This window comes from Vigna unguiculata, chromosome 8 (genome assembly GCF_037176805.1).
Source record: "Vigna unguiculata cultivar grain cowpea cultivar isolate G323 ecotype 2 chromosome 8, ASM3717680v1, whole genome shotgun sequence".
NCBI lineage: Eukaryota > Viridiplantae > Streptophyta > Magnoliopsida > Fabales > Fabaceae > Vigna > Vigna unguiculata.
This window is the reverse complement of record NC_140799.1, coordinates 24,857,394-24,875,482: the sequence shown is the minus strand read 5'-3', so window position 1 is coordinate 24,875,482 and position 18,089 is coordinate 24,857,394.

Below are 18,089 nucleotides of genomic sequence, written 5' to 3'. Positions count from 1 at the left end.
TAAATTAAAATTTTTTATTAAGTATATTTTCAATGTTAATTCCTTTTCCGCTAAATGTAAAAATTTTCTAACGTTCCGTGACATCGCAAAATTGGGGTGTTACAATTTATGCCAAGTTTTAGCATTATAGCCGCCCCTTTGAATGAATTGGTAAAGAAAGGTGTGAAATTCAAGTGGGGAGTTGATCAATCAAAGGCCTTTGACACTTTAAAACAAAAATTGATCAATGCACCACTTCTAGTCCTTCCTAACTTTTCCAAGACATTTGAGATTGAGTGTGATGCCTCTAATGTAGGATTTGGGGCGGTGCTTCTTCAAGAAGGTCACCCCATTGCATACTTTAGTGAAAAGCTTAAAGGAAGTCATCTTAACTACTCCACCTGTGATAAAGAGCTTTATGCTCTTGTAAGGACCTTGCAAACTTGGCAACACTATCTTCTTTCTAAAGAATTTGTGGTTCATAGTGACCATGAATCTCTTAAGTTTTTGAAAAGCCAAGGTAAGCTTAACAAAAGGCATGCAAGGTGGGTAGAATTTCTTGAACAATTCCCATATGTGATCAAGAACAAACAAGGGAAGGCCAACATTGTGGCGGATGCGCTTTCAAGAAGGCATTCACTTCTCTCCATGCTAGAAACCAAGTTTCTTAGCTTTGATCATATTAAGGAATTGTATGACAAATATGTTGACTTTGCTTCTATTTTTCATGAATGTATTCAAGGGTCTTGCAAAGACTTTTATCTCCTCAATCATTACCTTTTCAAAGGTAAGAGGCTTTGCATACCTCAAGGTTCTTTAAGATCATCTCTTGTGAGAGAAGCCCATGAAGGAGGATTAATGGGCCACTTTGGTTCCAACAAAACTCTTGAGGTTTTAAAAGAGCATTTTTATTGGCCTCACATGAGAAAACATGTAGATAAACATTGTAAATCTTGCATAGATAAACATGTAGAGAAAACATGTAGCTTTCCTTTTACACCCCCTTGTCCATACCTTCTAAACCCTGGGTAGACATTTCTATGGATTTCATTCTAGGACTCCCAAGGACAAAAAAAAGGAAAGGACTCCATTTTTGTGGTTGTGGATAGGTTTTCTAAAATGGCCCACTTCATTCCGTGTCATAAAAGTGATGATGCAACCAATTTTTCCAATCTCTTCTTTTAGGAAGTAGAAAAATTGCATGGCATTCCTAGAACCATTGTGAGTGATAGGGACACAGGTTTTAAGCCATTTTTGGAGGACATTATGGGGGAAACTTGGCACTAAACTTCTTTTCTACTACTTGCCACCCCCAAAGTGATGGCCAAACTGAGGTGGTTAATAGAAATTTGGGTCAAATGTTAAGGTGCATGCTTAAACAAAACATTAGGGAGTGGGAATAACTTCCTCCTCACATAGATTTTGCTTACAACCGTGTTGTGCACTCTACTACCTCTCACTCTCCTCTAGATCTTCTTCCCTTACCCAATCAAGAGGCATGGATTTGCCAAGATGGGGAAGCTAAGGCAAGCATGATCCGAGACTTACACACACAAGTCAAAGAGGTCATTGAAAGGACGATGAGGAAATACCAAGAAGAGGGAAACAAGGGAAGGAAGTCCTTTTCAAAGAGGGAGATTGGGTATGGCTTCACTTGAGGAAGGAAAGATTTCCTACCCAAAGGAAGTCCAAACTCCTCCCTAGAGGGGATGGACCTTTCCAAATTCTCAAAAGAATTAACAGCAATGCATGTCAATTGGACTTACCCTCTAGCTATAATGTTAGTAATTCTTTCAATGTTAGTGACTTATCTCCTTTTCATGTAGGGCTTAAGAATTCGTGGTCGAATTCTCTCCAAGAAGGGGAGGATGATGAGGACATGACCACCAATCCAAAGGAAGAAGTTGTAACATCCCGCCCGGATATTACGGATTTTAAATAATAAAATAAAAAAATCATTTTCCCAAAATCGCGAGAATTTAAAACTTTATTACACCGATAAAACCAACTTAAATCCAATTGTTATAAGCACAATACATTAGCAAAATCAGTCTCATTATAAAGTCAAGTTCTATGATTCTACTGATTACAAGAAATCCTTAAAACTCATAAAAAAGATGAAATTATGCCACAAAGTTTCCTAACTAGCCCATGCTTTGGCTTTAAGCTCCACCAGAACCACCTGCAACATCACCTGATCCCGTGTACCGCGTACACGATCATCGCCAAACACACGCAGATACGGTGAGCTAAAGGAATATAAACATATGCAACAATTTATATAACAAAACACACATATTAAAGGAACTCCATCCTTTGGTCTCATCACCCATGGCCACCACCATTTAATCCAGCATCTGACCCTTGAGATATAGCCAAAATTCTCGTAGACCACACACATCCAAAGCAAGCAAAATACAATGTCTGCTTCATCAAAAATCACTTGGCGCTCCACACGAGTCTCCAGGCGTAAAAGGCTTCCAGACCGCCTGGCGGGGGACACGTGCCGCCAAGCGCCTCTACTACTATTGTTTCTACAAGTATCGCCTAGCAGAACAACCCTTATCGCCAAGTGCCAGACGTTTCAATTCTCTACTAGTTTTGTAGCTATCGCCTGGCGGTCAAACACCACCGCCAAGCACTACACTAGTACTTGCACAGTACTAGTTTTTAAGCATCCAGAACAAAGTAAAATCAATCCATTCACATTTCATATATATATATATATATATATATATATATATATATATATATATATATATATATATATATTCCCTTCCCGACGGTTCTAGTAGCGCGAAAAGTACGAAAAACAACCTTTTTCGTGAACAGAAGGAATCCAACAGCCCTTCCCTTGTGCTTGCGAACCTCAACCAACTTAACCATCCTGATTTCCTTCAATTTCGACTCAATACTCACCACTCAAAGGTTCAGGATCACAATTCATCCAATAAGTTTGTAGTTCATTATGCAATTTGTTCTACAATTTTCAAAACACCCAATTCCTCCACCCTAACATTCATTCATAGCCAATGTCATTTGATTCCCTTGCACTACCATGACTTTCACAGTTAATCCCTTCCTTTTGGTCCAAATGTTGTTAAAATGCATTTTCCACCGAACCAAAGCAACCCAGAACATGCAGAACCCGAAAATCGAACCAAAACGAAAAGCCTCGTCTAGCGGGTGTTCTTCACCGCTAGGCAATTCAACCTAGAAAACTAGGTGGCGGGGCTTGTGTTGCCTGGTGGCACTAAGCTCACCGCTAGGTGGTTCCTATCAGGAACCTAGAAAAATAGGCAAAATTGCATGTGTCGCCTGGCAGCAATTCATCACCCGCCAAGCGGTTTCTGGAAAAATTCTCAGAAATGCGAAATTCAACAAAAATAGACATTGATCATGCAATAACATACGATACAACATACATTTAATTATTAACCAATTAAAACGACGTTAATCAGCTCCTCTAACCTGGATTCCTTTGCTTAGTTTTGGAATATTTTTTAAGCTCTTGTGCACCACAACATAATCTCGCCCTTATCTCCTTCCAAGCTTGCTTCCAATCCTTTCTATCCTCTCCAAAAAAATAGAATACTCTCTAATTTCGTTCTCTGCTCTCCAAGCACAATGGATGAAAATGACATTAAACTTCGAGTTTAATTGTCATTGAAGGTTCATTAGTGGTTGCCCTTACACCTTTATGCCAAATAAAATTTGGGCAAAAAGAAAGTTTAGTTTAGGTTCACCAAGGTTTGAACCCACACCATGCCAATTGTCAAATCAATGCATAACCATTTAACAAATTCATGTTTCATGATAATTTATATAACTATATGATTATATTACCACTCAACATGATCCAATACATATTTAAAATAATAATAAATTAAATAGCACATAAATGGCATACATAGAATTTGAACCCAAGTCCTCTTACACAATCAAGTACTCTCAACCATTTGAGCTAAAATTTTTCTACGTCATACATTTCAAAATTAAATGCCATAAAAGCTCCACTACCCGTATTTATTAAATAATTATTTATTTAATTATTTAAATTTCACGGGTCTTCCAAAAGCCATCCCAATGAGGACCACAAGAAGCATGACCAAAGGGAAGGCTAGTCCATCCTTTAGTTTATTTTCGATTTTCTTAATTCCATGAAGTTGACAAGTTTAACCAATTAAAGTTGACTTATTGACCTTGACTTTTAGTTGACTTGTTGACCTTTGACCTAAGGTTGACTTGTTGACTTTGACTTAAGGTTGACTCTTGACTTAATTAGGGTAAATCATGTCAACATGCTAATCCTAATTTCCTTTATGTTTTGTAGGTTAATCCAAGTTCCTAGGATCAATACAAGTGGCGCCTAAATGGATGGTGGAAGGAGAGCACATGTGGAAGAGAGAGAAAGGAGGGAACTTTCTATAAGCTTCTAGAAAGAGGGACCACTTTTCTTGGAGACCAAGTGTGCTAGAAGCATCTTTGAATGGCATTTGGCATCTATTTGGCCTAGACATCCTTCCATACCATGTGCCATGTTTACCCTAGTTTCTAGATGGATTTTTATGTTTGTGTTTTTTCTTGTAAGGACCTTGTTACTTTTGGATTTTTGCTAAAAGACCCCTAGCTACATCTATTTAAGGGGAGCTCTTACGTTTATAAAGGGGTTGATCATTTTAGAAAATTCACTATATTGTGTTCAACCTTTGTGAGAGGTTTTCTTCTTAGGGAGAAAACTTTGAAGCCTTATCTTGAGCAAGCTCAAGTGGCGGCATCACCACTAATCCCTAGTAGAAGATCAAGGCTTTGCCTATTTTCTAGGGTGGCGTGATTCTTCCATGCACCCTTTTCCTTCCTTTCCATTTTCATATTTTGTTCATTTTAACTCTTATTTCCTTGCCTATATTTTGCCGTCGGTTTTATTGCTTCCTTTAATTTTCTGCAAGCTTTCTTTGTTTTCATAAGTAATCAATCCATCCCTTTTCTTCTTTAGAACCTTTGGAAAGGAACATTCACATCTAGATAACTTTGTTATCTTAATGTCCAGTGGGGATTTCCATAGGTTTTCTTAAGCAACCATCACCATATTCTTGAATGTTAAAATGGATCAAGATAATCCTACATTAGGGGGAGCTATATCATTTCAATTTAAGAAAAGGAAATTCCAGGTTAGGGGAGCTTTCGCGTTTGATTTCTTTGGTTTATGAACTGATTGTATATTTGTATGCTTATAAGCCATGGAATTTCATACTATGCATATATGATATAACTTGAAGGTTGATTGAATTTTTTTGGATGTTGTAAGAGTAACTCAGTATGCCTCTACATGAATATGATAAGGGTTTGGGGGTATATGTTTTTTAGGTTTAAACTCAAATTTACGATGATCATATTAAGTATCAATTATGGTTATATGTTGGGTGCACTGTTTCAAACTAATTGCTATGAATTGGACTATGAATTGGGCGTGGTTGCTGGTGTTGAGTGCATAAATAGTGTAGGAGTTGGCATTTCTTGCTCAGGCGAGCTAGGCTCGCCTAGGCGAAATTAGTAGAGACTCGAATACTGTTTCTGCTCGAGCGTCTCGCTCAGGCGATGGTTTCTTATTTCTAGCGAAATGCCATCTCGCTTAGGTGAGTGTGCCTCGCCTAAGCGAGAATTTGTGAGTGTTTGGAGATTGTGCTTGGGGCATCTCTCTCAGGCGCGAAGCCCTATTTTGGGCGAAAGTGTACCTCGCTCAAGCGAGAGTCCCTCGCCTAAGCGAGAATTCAAGGATTGAATTGACGTTGGCTTAACTCGCCGCTTAGGCAAGAAATTTGTTTTATGGGCCAAAGGTAGTCTCGCCCAGGCGAATAAGGCTCGCCCAAGCGAGAGTTCGAGGGTTGTTTTGTGCAAGGTGCTCGCTCAGGCGAGGTAACCTAGCTTAAGCGAGGTAGACTTGGGTGCTTAGGTGAAGGCTTGGAGCTCAAGCAAAGGATGGATGAATTTTGTGTTTCAAAGTAATTGATCATGCTGTATTGGATTGGTTTGTGTTGGAATTATGATGCGTGGTATATAAGGCTTCTAAGATATCTCAAAGGTGGGCTTGCTGGTGTTCCTTGAGTTGTGGCTTAGAACATATCCCTTGAGTTGTGGCTTGGGATAGTGGTTAAGCATGTGGCATTCTCTGAGTTGTGGCTCGGAAGGACATCCCTTGAGTTATGGCTCGGGATAGAGGATGAACACTAGGAACTCTTGAGTTATGGCTCATGTTGAATACTAGATTCATCCATCCTTTGGGATTGACTTGTTGAATACTAGATTCCTTATTTACGTAATTTTGAGCAAATGCGAATCAATAGAATTGCAAGCATAAAATTTATAACAAAAACTTTAATCAATAAAAGAATCGTTAAAGGATTGACTTCGTACTTTTTCTGATAGAATTCTACTCCTTTTCAATCAATGGAAGCAATGTAATCATCCACTTGAGTTTATTGGGAGTTGTTTTACTCTGAATCCCTCAGTAGGTAAAATCTATTTATTGAATTCGAACCCCCAATTTCTTAAGTCAGTTTACAAAAATTCAATAAAATCATGAAAAAATCAATAATAATCTCTATTGCAAACTAATTAGATATGCCCAATTTCCTAATTGTGACATAATCTAACCCGTCTTGTTTATAATCGCAAACAATCCCCAATTTCCCAATTGTGAAATTGCTCATAAATAAACGATAAAACCATAAACAGAGCACTGAGATGAAGAACATTAACAAACCATCAAATGTAAAGAGTAGAACTTATAATCCAAAGTCTTACATCAATCATCCAACAAAAAGAAATTAGTTCTGCATAATGAAAAGAAAAACTTCATACGGTAGCCAAAGCAATAGACGAAAATAGAGAGGAAGAAGAAGAAGTTTTTTTTTTCGTGAACGCCTTCTTTTTATCTTTTCCCACGTTCTCTCCTTTGCTGAGATGATTTTCTCTCTCCTCTAACTATTTCCCCCTATCTTTCCTCTTTATATCTTCTTTTCCTTTTAAATCTTTGTTAGTCCACGTAATCTTTAAGTTTCTCGCTAGAAAATCCACAGGTTGTGGAAAAATACACAGGCCACCTATGGAACACATTTTTTTGCACATGATCTTCTAAAGTAAACTCCACAGGTCGTGGAAAAATCCACCAGGCACCTGTGGAACACACTGTTTTGTATCCTCCAATTCGCTGCAAAAAACCACAGGTCATGGAAAAATCTACCAGGCACTTGTGGAACAAACTGTTTTGAAACTCGCATCTTTGAAGCGAAATCCACAAGTCGTGGAAGACTCCACCAAACACTTGTGAAACATGTTGTTGTGTGTCTAACTTACTCCCTTCAGACCTGTTTACATAAACAACGCACCAATCCAAATGTATGATCCGAAACTAGATAATGCATGATGAAATGAGTCCAATAATGCACAAATCAATAAAAATGCCCTAAACTAATGCATGAATATACTTATATATTATATGCTCATCAGTGACTATGATTTTTCTAGTCTGAATAGTTTTCGTTAACCATCTGATTTAGCTAAATTTTTTACAGAGGGTTCATAACAGGTGATTCTTTACTTTGAACAGTGGAGATTTGAATTGGAGGTCTATAGCTAGAGATATATGTTACTCATGATTGTTGGTTTGAATTCCCTAAGAGTATGATTAGTAATGGATGCTTAAATGTGCTTAAGTGCTGGTATGGCCTTGATTAGTGAGTATATATATATATATATATATATATATATATATATATATATATATATATATACGCGTGTGTGTGTGTGTGTGTGATGTTATAAGTGTGTGAAAAAGGCCATTATTGATGATATCATTATGACCGAGTGTTGCATGATCATGATTGGTTTTGGGCAAGTGTGGAAACATGATAATCATGCTTTAAATGTAATGGGATTGCGAGGGCATGCGAAATAAGTATATAATTTTGATTGTGTCTTATGTGGTGTATGAGTTGTGTAATTGTGCAATTGTATCAATTATAGTATATGTGAGTTTAAATGACTAAGTGTTGATGTTAATCTTAATTTGACATAAGGTATTGGTAAAAATGGGGTTCCTATAGTTACTGATTGAGGTAAGACTTACGCTTTGTTTGAATAAATGAGTTATGTGTCTGCTGCCTTATTATTTCATAGTTTCATATGAGCATGGTTTACTCTTGGATTCAAATTGATGTTGGCATTGATTTAAGATGTGAGCATATATGAATTTATAAAGGAATGGGTGGTGCTTACATTAGAATGATGCATAAGAGTTGTGATGTTGTAAATTTAAGTATATCAAGTATATGAATGCGTATTTTGGTTTTTGGATGTTTGAGAATTGAATGTTTGGATGATAGTACCTGAATTAGAATACCTAAAACAAGTAGTGTCACATTACTGGTGTATAGGCGCATAGTGAACCGTCAGGCGATAGTAGGAAACAGGGAAGCCTTATGTGTCATGGCACCCGGTAGTGTTGTGCAAGTGGCAAGGTGCGTTTATGATGTGTTTTGCATGACTTATTGTACTGATTCTGGTCTGGGATATGCTTGACCGTATCACGAGCAGGTAGATTCATGATTGGTGTTGGAATGCGTGATTAATATGAGCGGGGAGGTTCATATTAATGATACTATCGTGTGAGGATACAAGCGGGGAGGTTCGTATATTCCATGCTCACACTTGAGAGTTGCTGTAAGTGGGGAGGTTCATAGCTGGATGGATCATGCATGTTGGACTACGGGGAAGGAGATCCATAGAGTTAAACTACGAGTGGGGAAGTTCGTAGAGTTGGACCACGAGCGGGAAAGTTCGTGGAACCATTAGAATCCCTAAGACCAACTTGAGTGTGTATCTTGTATAGGACAATGTATTTTTCTTAATTTCGTTTTGATGTGTTAAGATGTGAACTTGGACCAGGAGATGCTTGACATGGTCATGAGTGGGTATGTTCATGATTAGTGGTGAATACAAGATTAATATGAGCGGGAAGGTTCATATTAATGATGCTCTCATGTGAGGATACGAGCAGGGAGGTTTGTATGTTCCGTGCTCATATTTGAGGGCTACTACAAGCGGGAAGGTTCGTAGCTGGATAGATCACGCGTGTTGGACTACAGGTGGGGAGGTCCGTAGAGTTGGACTACGAGCGGGTAGGTTCGTAGAGGTTGGACCATGAACGGACAAGTTCATGGAAACATTATATATCCTGGATCCATGGTTAGGTAAATGGATTAGTATTTTCATTTGTATAATGAGACAATGATATGAAATCCTTGGGTATCGAGTGTTAAGATTAAGCAATTTAGATGAAATAAAGTAGTTTGGGGTGAATCTCTATTTTATTAATTGCATATTTGTATTGTTATGAGCTCACCCTTTCTGTGTGTGTTTGGCAATGATCGTGTGACTTGTCGCACAAGAGCAGATGATGTTCTTGGTGATGTTGGGGACGCATAGAGACAGAGAGGGCTATCCTGGGAGTTTTATTATGAACTATTTATAGTTATTTGATTTACCTTCAATTGATTTTTGGAACTTGTAATTAAATTCATAGTTATGTTCATTTGAATTTAAGCGTGTCGAACAAATTTTAAAGATTCCCACGTTTTGGAAAGAGTATTTTATGACTATAGAGTTTTATTTATATATTATTTATTTTATTAAAGTAATTTCCAGCTAGGACGTTACAATAGTAGACCAGGAAAGTTTAGTGGATATACTCTATTGAGAGACCTTCAAGAAATCAGAAATTTCCAAAGATCGGATGCAACTCTATGTTGACGAGATTGTTTGATTTTTTGGAGAGAGAGTCGAAACTTGAGGGTATATATACACCATGTTTAGTAAGGGTCGAAGCACTAAGACCATATTTATCAAATATCTTATTCTTGATGTGAGTACTTCGTATAACATACTTTTAGGATGCCTTTTTATAAACAACCTAGGAGCCATCATTTTGACATTGCACCTTGTCATGAAATTTTTGTCCTCAACAAGAGATATGCATGTGAACCAAAAAATGGCACGAGAGTGTTACATTGCTAGCTTGCAACTACCCAAGTAGTGTCACCATTCCTCTATTAACGTTGGGAGATCTGGGAATTTAGAAACAAAAGACTGTTGGTATTCTCATCCTTTATCAGTAATAAATCAATTAACTTAAACCAGGTGAAAGACAACCAGTTGTTGCGATATTACCATATTGTAAAAACAATGCTAGAAGGATTCGAGTAATACAAGGTGAAGCATGTGTCGAGAGTCAAAAATGGTTGTGCTAACATACTTTCAAAGTTAGCAAAAACTATGGGAAAGGGTAAACATCAATCTATCCTTTAAAGAGAGCTTTCGACACCATTAATAAAGGTGAATGAGTGTATAAGTGTAGAAAACATGAATGATAGGAGAACACCAATTATACATTTCCTCAAAATAGGAAATAAACCTTTAAAGGTAGAGTGCAGCTGGGAGCGTAAGACCGCTAGATATACTTTACTTGGAGACAACTTATATCGAAGGGGATTCTCCATGCCCCTACTAAAATGTATCTTTGAATCTTTGACGAAATATGTTATGAAGGAACTCCACGAGGGATATATGGATACCATTCAGGTGCTAAAAAAATGGATATCCAGATTTTGAGAGTAAGGTATTATTGGCCCACAATCGCCATTGACTGTACTAGTTTTGTTCAAAAGTGTGTACCCTGCCAGAAGCATGGTAATATATCTCACCAAAGACATGAAGAGTTACATATCATCTTTTCATCGTGGCCATATGCTAAGTGGGGGGATGGACATTATCGACCCTTTCCCACTCGAAAAGGGACAAGTCAAGTTCCTATTAGTGGCAGTGGATTACTTCACTAAATGGGTCGAGGTAGAGCTAGGGGTGGCAAACGGGCCAGCCCGGCCCGTTTTGGCCCGGCCCGTATGTGGCACGTCAAAAAATGGGCCGGGACGGGCTGGCCCGTCAAATAGAAACGGGTCAATAATCACAACCCGTCCCGTATAGGATGGGCTAACGGGCCGGGCCGGGCTAGCCCGTCTAGTTTTTTTTTTTTACTTTTTTTAATTTTTTTAATTAGTTTTCAAATTTTTTTAATCTGTTTTATTTTTTTAATTTTTTTATATATACATATAAATTATTATTAAAGTCATATTTAATCAAATAAAATATTATTTTAACTTTTAATTGATTAGTTAATGTTTTTAATTAGATAAGTTAAAATAATTATTAAATTTACATATTAAATTTTTCAATTATAACTAATAATTCAAACTTAATTTATAGGTGTTAATGATTTAAATTACAATACTATTATATATTTCTACATTTAAAATATATAATCTAAAAAATTAATCTTTTAAATTATTTTTATTTTATTTTATTTTTTTAAAACGGACCAACGGGCCAAAACAGGCCAGCCCGTACTTTGGCCCGTCAATTTGACGGGCTGGACGAGACGGGCCAGAACGGGCTGACGGGTTGAAATCTTCAAAACAACCCGTTCCTTTTAGCACGGGCTGACGGGCTGGCCCGTTGGGTCCAGCCCGTTTTGCCACCCCTAGGTAGAGCCACTCGCAATGACTACAGCTCAACAAGTGCAAAAGTTTATGTGGTGAGACATAATCTATCATTTTGGATTTCCTTTGTCATTGATAACGGAAGATAATGCATGGATAGAGGCCTGATCGAATTTTTACAAGGGTTTCACGTCAAACATGTCACTACTTCAGTAGAGCATCCCCAAGCCAATGGACAAGCTGAAGTTGTCAATAAGATCATACTCATCGAGCTTCTATATGTACGTATAAATAGTATAATATAATATTTTTATCATACATACAACATAATAAAATAATAATACATTTATCTTTATTTATATATATATATATATATATATATATATATATATATATATATATATATATATATGGTTAAATGATGTCTTTGGTCTCCATTTTTGTAAGAAAATATTGATTTGGGGAAAATAAATAAGAAAAAAAATACATCTAAAATAAAAATGATAATTTTTTCTTCATCTTCATCTTAGTAGTTATAGAAAAATTACTCTATTCTTCTTTTTGACACTGTTTCTTGCTCTTTCCCTTGTTTATTATTCTCTTCTTTTTGTTTTCTCTCCATCGCTCAAGTTTCTCTCTTAAATTGCTCGTCACCTGCTCCTTGTATTCTTCTCTCTCTTTTTTTTTTCTCCATTCGCTAAACCACCAGCCCCTATTCTCCTCATTTAATGCGTATTATCTTCGAAGATTTGAACCAAAGATTTATACAATAAATTTTCTCATTCAATGTATCTTATCGTGTAAAATTAACTAGAGACTTATCTCTTCATACAAAGACATAAATTACTCTTGTATGCAATTGTCAACACTCCATTTTTCCTTATTTTTTCTTTCTAAAACTTTCTTTTTAGTTTAAATAAATATTTGTTTGTCTTTAATTAATTACTTTTTACTGTTAGTCTAGAAAAATAGAGTTTTTATTAAAATGATCTAAAAAGGTATAGTTTAGTAGTCTTTTATTGTATTTAGTTTTGTTTCTTTAAAAGTTCCCTTTTTAATAAAATTTGTTTGCCAGGATACCCTTTTACTTTGCTGAAATTCAATTTTGAACCCCTAACTTGTTTCTTTTCTTATTTACATATCAGTCATTGTTGCCTTGGTCACTAAAGCTTTGACCAACCCTTATCTCATCAAAACATGTGTTTAACTTAAAGTGATTGAATTGTGGACGGTGATCAAGAGAGACACAAGGGTTTTCATTCGTGACCAATCCTTGATGCACAACAAAGAGAGAGTAACCCTGATCACAAGCTAAAATCAATTGGGCAGAAACCAAGTTAGGTGCGTGAGAGTTATGGATGGAGATTATTCAAAGATCAAAATGGAGTGAGAGCATGGCTGATTGGAGATGGAAGAACAAGAGAGAATCCAAGTTGATCAAAGGCCAAAAATTGGGTTTCAGAGTCGCATTTCTGGTTCAAGAATGAGGAAATAAGTTAGGCTTTTTTTGTGTTTTATTGATTCGATTCTTTTGGGGGTTTAAAGAGGGGAACAATTAGGTTTTGAAGGCGAGCCTTGGTGTGTGCGCAAGAGTGAGAAATTTTTGTGGGCTAGGTTTCATGTTCTTGAGTTCCTATGAGCAAGGGAGAGGAAGTGTAATGTAAAGGGATTCTCTCCACATTTGATGAAGGAAAATAGTATCCTTCATGAGATTGGGATTTCCCTAGTGTGGCAGGTGGTTCTATTTAGTTCACCCACTTAGAAACAGACACTGGGACTGGAGTAAGAGAGTTCCTTTTTTGAATTTCTAGCACTTTCTTATCTCTTGTACGCTTTTGATTTTCCAATGAAATACCACCACGGTTTTCTTTCAATTCTGATTTACAGCTTGCAAGTTTTGTTTGTTCATGATTCAATTGCAATTTATGTTTTCAGCATTTGAATTATGTATTGCACCAATTTAAATTCCTTTATTGTTTTCAGTTTTTATTTCAATTGTGTTCTTAATTTAGTGTAGTGACCATGGGTTCATAGTTTGCATAGTTAAGGTTTCCTTTTGCAAATCAAGTGACCCTAAAGTGGACACATAATATTGAGATGTCTTCTCGAGTGTAGATGGATCCTTGTTCATTCACTACGATAACTCTCAATTTTATGTTTATTCTGCAATGCTTAATTTTGTCCTGGCATATTTCTGTTTTGTGATTATGCCCTAAATTTAAGTTTTGTGCATTTGCATTATTCACCATTGGTTCCTATCATGTTTGCATTGTTTGGATGGGAACTTATTTGATTGAGCTGCAATTGGGAACTAAAATTTGTCCACATAATTTGTCTTGCATCTTTTACTTGTAAGAGATTGAACATTCAGCATATTTGGTTTAAATTCACTGTTGCGTCTTATTGTTGAATTAAATGTTGTCACGGACAAAACTCTGCAATCCAAGTTGTATGTTAAATGCTGCCACATTTTCAGCAATGGATTTGATTTATGTGTGTGGTTATCTTTTCTTTGCTACATTAATTTCTGCTAAAATAAATACTGCACATGCATATATATCTCTGCCATATACGGAATTTGTAATTGAGTGAGATAAATAAGTAACTTTGTTGCTGTCATTTTCTTAGTTGATACTGCCATGCACATTCTCATGCATGTCTTTCATTCATAATATGTTTTTTAGCATTGAGCACACTAGTTAGTGAATAGGAATGCATTGGACATTTTCATTGCATTAGGATGCAATTGACTTCATATTTAGTGTTATCTGCATTTGCATATCACATTTTGATCATTGTTGTCACATACCAGGGAATATTCACTACTGTTAGATAATTTCTGGGTCTGAATTTCTGTTTTAGCTCTGCATAAATAGGTTTTGCACATGCATATAGTTCAATTCACCATTGCACATCATTGCAGTCCTTCATGAAAAAAAGAAGCAAGCATAGCATTCTGTGTTCTGTTTTGGGTAATCTAGTTTCATGATAAACTTTGGAACACTACATGCATTTGAAATTCATGCTGAGTAATTGGTTGTAGCCATTGAATTGCTACTGCCATAGTATATTCACGTTGATTCTCATTAAGTTGGCACTGCATCTTTCACTTTCATTCCATTTTAGAATCAATTCAGCATTCTTATTTAAATTCCATCTCATATTTTGCATTTAGCATTGCATTCATGAATATCACGGTATATTTGCATTCATGCATTTAACTTAGTTTAAATTTAATAAACTGTTCAATCTTCTTAGTTTTAAAATTTCTTTTTCCCCATTTGTTTTCTTTTTAGTGAGATTAAATTACGCAAACTAGACTTAACACACACCATTTCCTTGGATTCGATCTTGTGTCAATTTCCCTATACTTTGTTAGGGGGAATTATTTAGGTTTTGTTTAAATCCAAAAGCGACTAAAAAAGTGAGTTAACAGTAATTCTTTTTTATAGTATTACTTTTGCATTTCAGATGTAAACTATCCCAGAACATAGAAGTAAATATAGGGTCCCTATGAGGTACAATATTTTTTGGAACTCCATGCAACATCACAATTTCTCTTATGTACAATTTAGTTAATATCTATAATGAATACTTAATGTTAATAGGTAAGAAGTTAGCAGAATTTGTTGACCTATCCATGATAACCCATATAGAATTAAATTTTTGAAGAGTTTGTTGCAAGCCAACTACAAAATCCATTACTATACTATCCAATTTTCACTTAGGTATATCTAAGGATTGTAGCTTTCCTATTGGCTTTTGGTGTTCTATCTTAATATTTTGACAAATTAAACATGTTGCTACATATTATGCTACTTCCTTCTTCATCTTGGGCCACCAAAACATTTTCCTAAGATCTTGGTGGCTTCAATTGTAAAACTGCTTATACTTTGGTTGGATCAACTTACACTCCTTCTTTGGAAATCACATGTCCTAAGAATTTCACTTTCTCTAACAAGAATTCACACTTACACAACTTGGCATACATTTTTTTGTCTTTCAAGATCTACAAAATAATTTGAAGGTTCTTCACATGCTCTTCTAGAGCTTTATAATAAATAATAATGTCATCTATAAAAGTATGTACAAAATGATCTAAAAAAGGGAAAATCCTATTTATATAATCCATAAATATTGCAGGATCATTTGTCACACCAAAAGGCATCACTTGATACTCATACTGACCATACCTAGTTTTGAATGCAATTTTTTGTGTATCTTGTGCTTTCACTCTAATCTAGTGATATCTTGACCTCAAATCTATTTTAGAAAATACAAATGCTCTTCTTAATTGGTTCATCAAGTCATCTGTTCTAGGAAGGGGGTATTTATTCCTTATGGTAAATTTATTTAATTGACGATAATCTACACATAACCTAAAGAAAGGTGTGTTTCTTACTTTGGTTTGTTTTAAGGTCAATTTAGCTCTAGTACCTAGAAACAGTTAGTGGTTAGACTTTGAATATATTCAATGCAGGGTTTCCTAAGCTACCGAAAGTCGATTGTGACTGAAACATGGATCTATGTCGGAGATACCAAATCGGTAGAGGTGGAAACTATAATGCATTTTAGATTATTATTATTATTATTATTATTATTAAGTACTGGATTTTATTTGGATTTAAAAGACACTTTTGTTGTATCATCATTTAGACGAAATTTGATTTCAATTTCTTATTTGGACAAATTCAATTATTTATGTTCATTTGGAAACAATGTATTCAATTTGTCTTTAAATTCATATATTGTTGGAACTAGTTCACTTTTAACTTATGATAATCTATATTTGTTTGACACTATAGTTGCATATAGAAAATCCTTTAATATGGAACCGTGTGGTACTAAGCATAAAATTGACAAACTAACTCAAGAGCATTATGACACAGGCGCCAAGGTCATATATCTAAGAATAAAGTTGAACGACTTGTGTCAAATGGGATCTTGAATTCCATCAACTTCACAATTTGATATTTTTGTTGAATGCAATAAAGATAAACAAATCAAAACAAAGAAATTGGGTGCATATAGAGATTGATGAGTCATTATTTTCCTCCATTCCACTAGCCTTTGTGTACCCATTTGATAGTTGTTTAGTGCTTCATTGTCTTTTGTTAGTTCATTTTTCTCAATTGGGCTTCATTGGGCCATTATTACGAATTTTGAATAATTTGGCATTAATTGGTCTAATTTATTGTTTGTAATTGTTCTTAGGTATTATGTGGAGCAATTTTGGAGCTTGAACATTTATTTTAAGGTCAAGAGGAAGTTGTCACGTGATTTCCACATCATTGCCACGTCTGCGCCATGTTAGTCAGCCCGTCCACGTTATTGGGTCAGCATTTTCAGCCCATATTGACATTTTTGTAATTTTAAGTGGCAAAATTGCATTTTTGTAATTATGTGAATCTGTGGTGATGTGACCACGTATAAAGGGTTGAGTTTTTCGTTTTCAGCTACCATCATCTTTTCCACTCTCCATTTTTAGGTTTTTAAAGCTTGGAAGGTGACCTATGAAAGCACATGTTGATTTTCACGTTTTGCACTAATTTTTCACGTTTTATGAGTCATGCACAACACCCATTGTTAAAATTCTCATTTTCTACACCTTGGGTAACATTTATATTGAAGCGTTTAATGTTTTTCAGTACCGTTTTCGTTCTTTCCCCTTTCTCTCCTTGCACATTTTCGTTTCCTGCACCATTCTTGGTTTTCTGCACCAATTTGTACTCATTTGAATGGTTGAATCTCAATTTTTGTTGAACCCTAATTCGAATTCCATGAGGAGCTAATTTTCGTTTGCATTGATTCCTTGACAAAATTGAAATGAAACCATGAGATTATTGGTCGTTTCTGGGTTGTATTCAGATTTGACTTTGTTTTAGGTTGTGTTTTGATGATACATACGTTTTTTATGCATGTTTAATCTCAAATTCATGTTTTGTGCACATTCATGGCTCTATTCATGCTTAATGTTTATGGGTTCTGTCACAGCTTGCTTCAATCTGTGGGTGTTAACTGCCTGAAATTTGTTGTGCTTAATGATAATGAATCCATGGTAATTTTCGCTTAGTTGATTACTTAGGGTTCATGAGAGCAAATTCGAATAGAACAAGTAATTTAGTAATCTGTGATTGGTGGACTTTCAATTGAATCAAGGAACCATTGTGTTTTTATATAACTGTTAAATTTCTCTGCAATTTTATGAATTAAATTTTGTGTGAATCCATCAAACCCCCCCTTTGGTGTTGTGTTTAATTTTAGAAATTAAGTTGTGGACGAAAATATTGGTCGTTGGGAGACGACTTGGTTCAACTTTCACATACTACATTTAATTTTTTTATTTTATTGGGTACAACCTCGATCAAATTTGGTGTCGTTGCCAGGTAGATCTTAGAAACATTCAGGAAGGTGGAGGTGAACATACCTCTGTTAGATGCCATTAAACAGAACCGCAGATATGCAAAGTTCTTGAAGGAGCTGTGCATGCACAAGAGGAGGTTGAAGGGCAATGAGAGGATCAGCATGGGGAGAAACGTATATGCACTGATAGGTAAA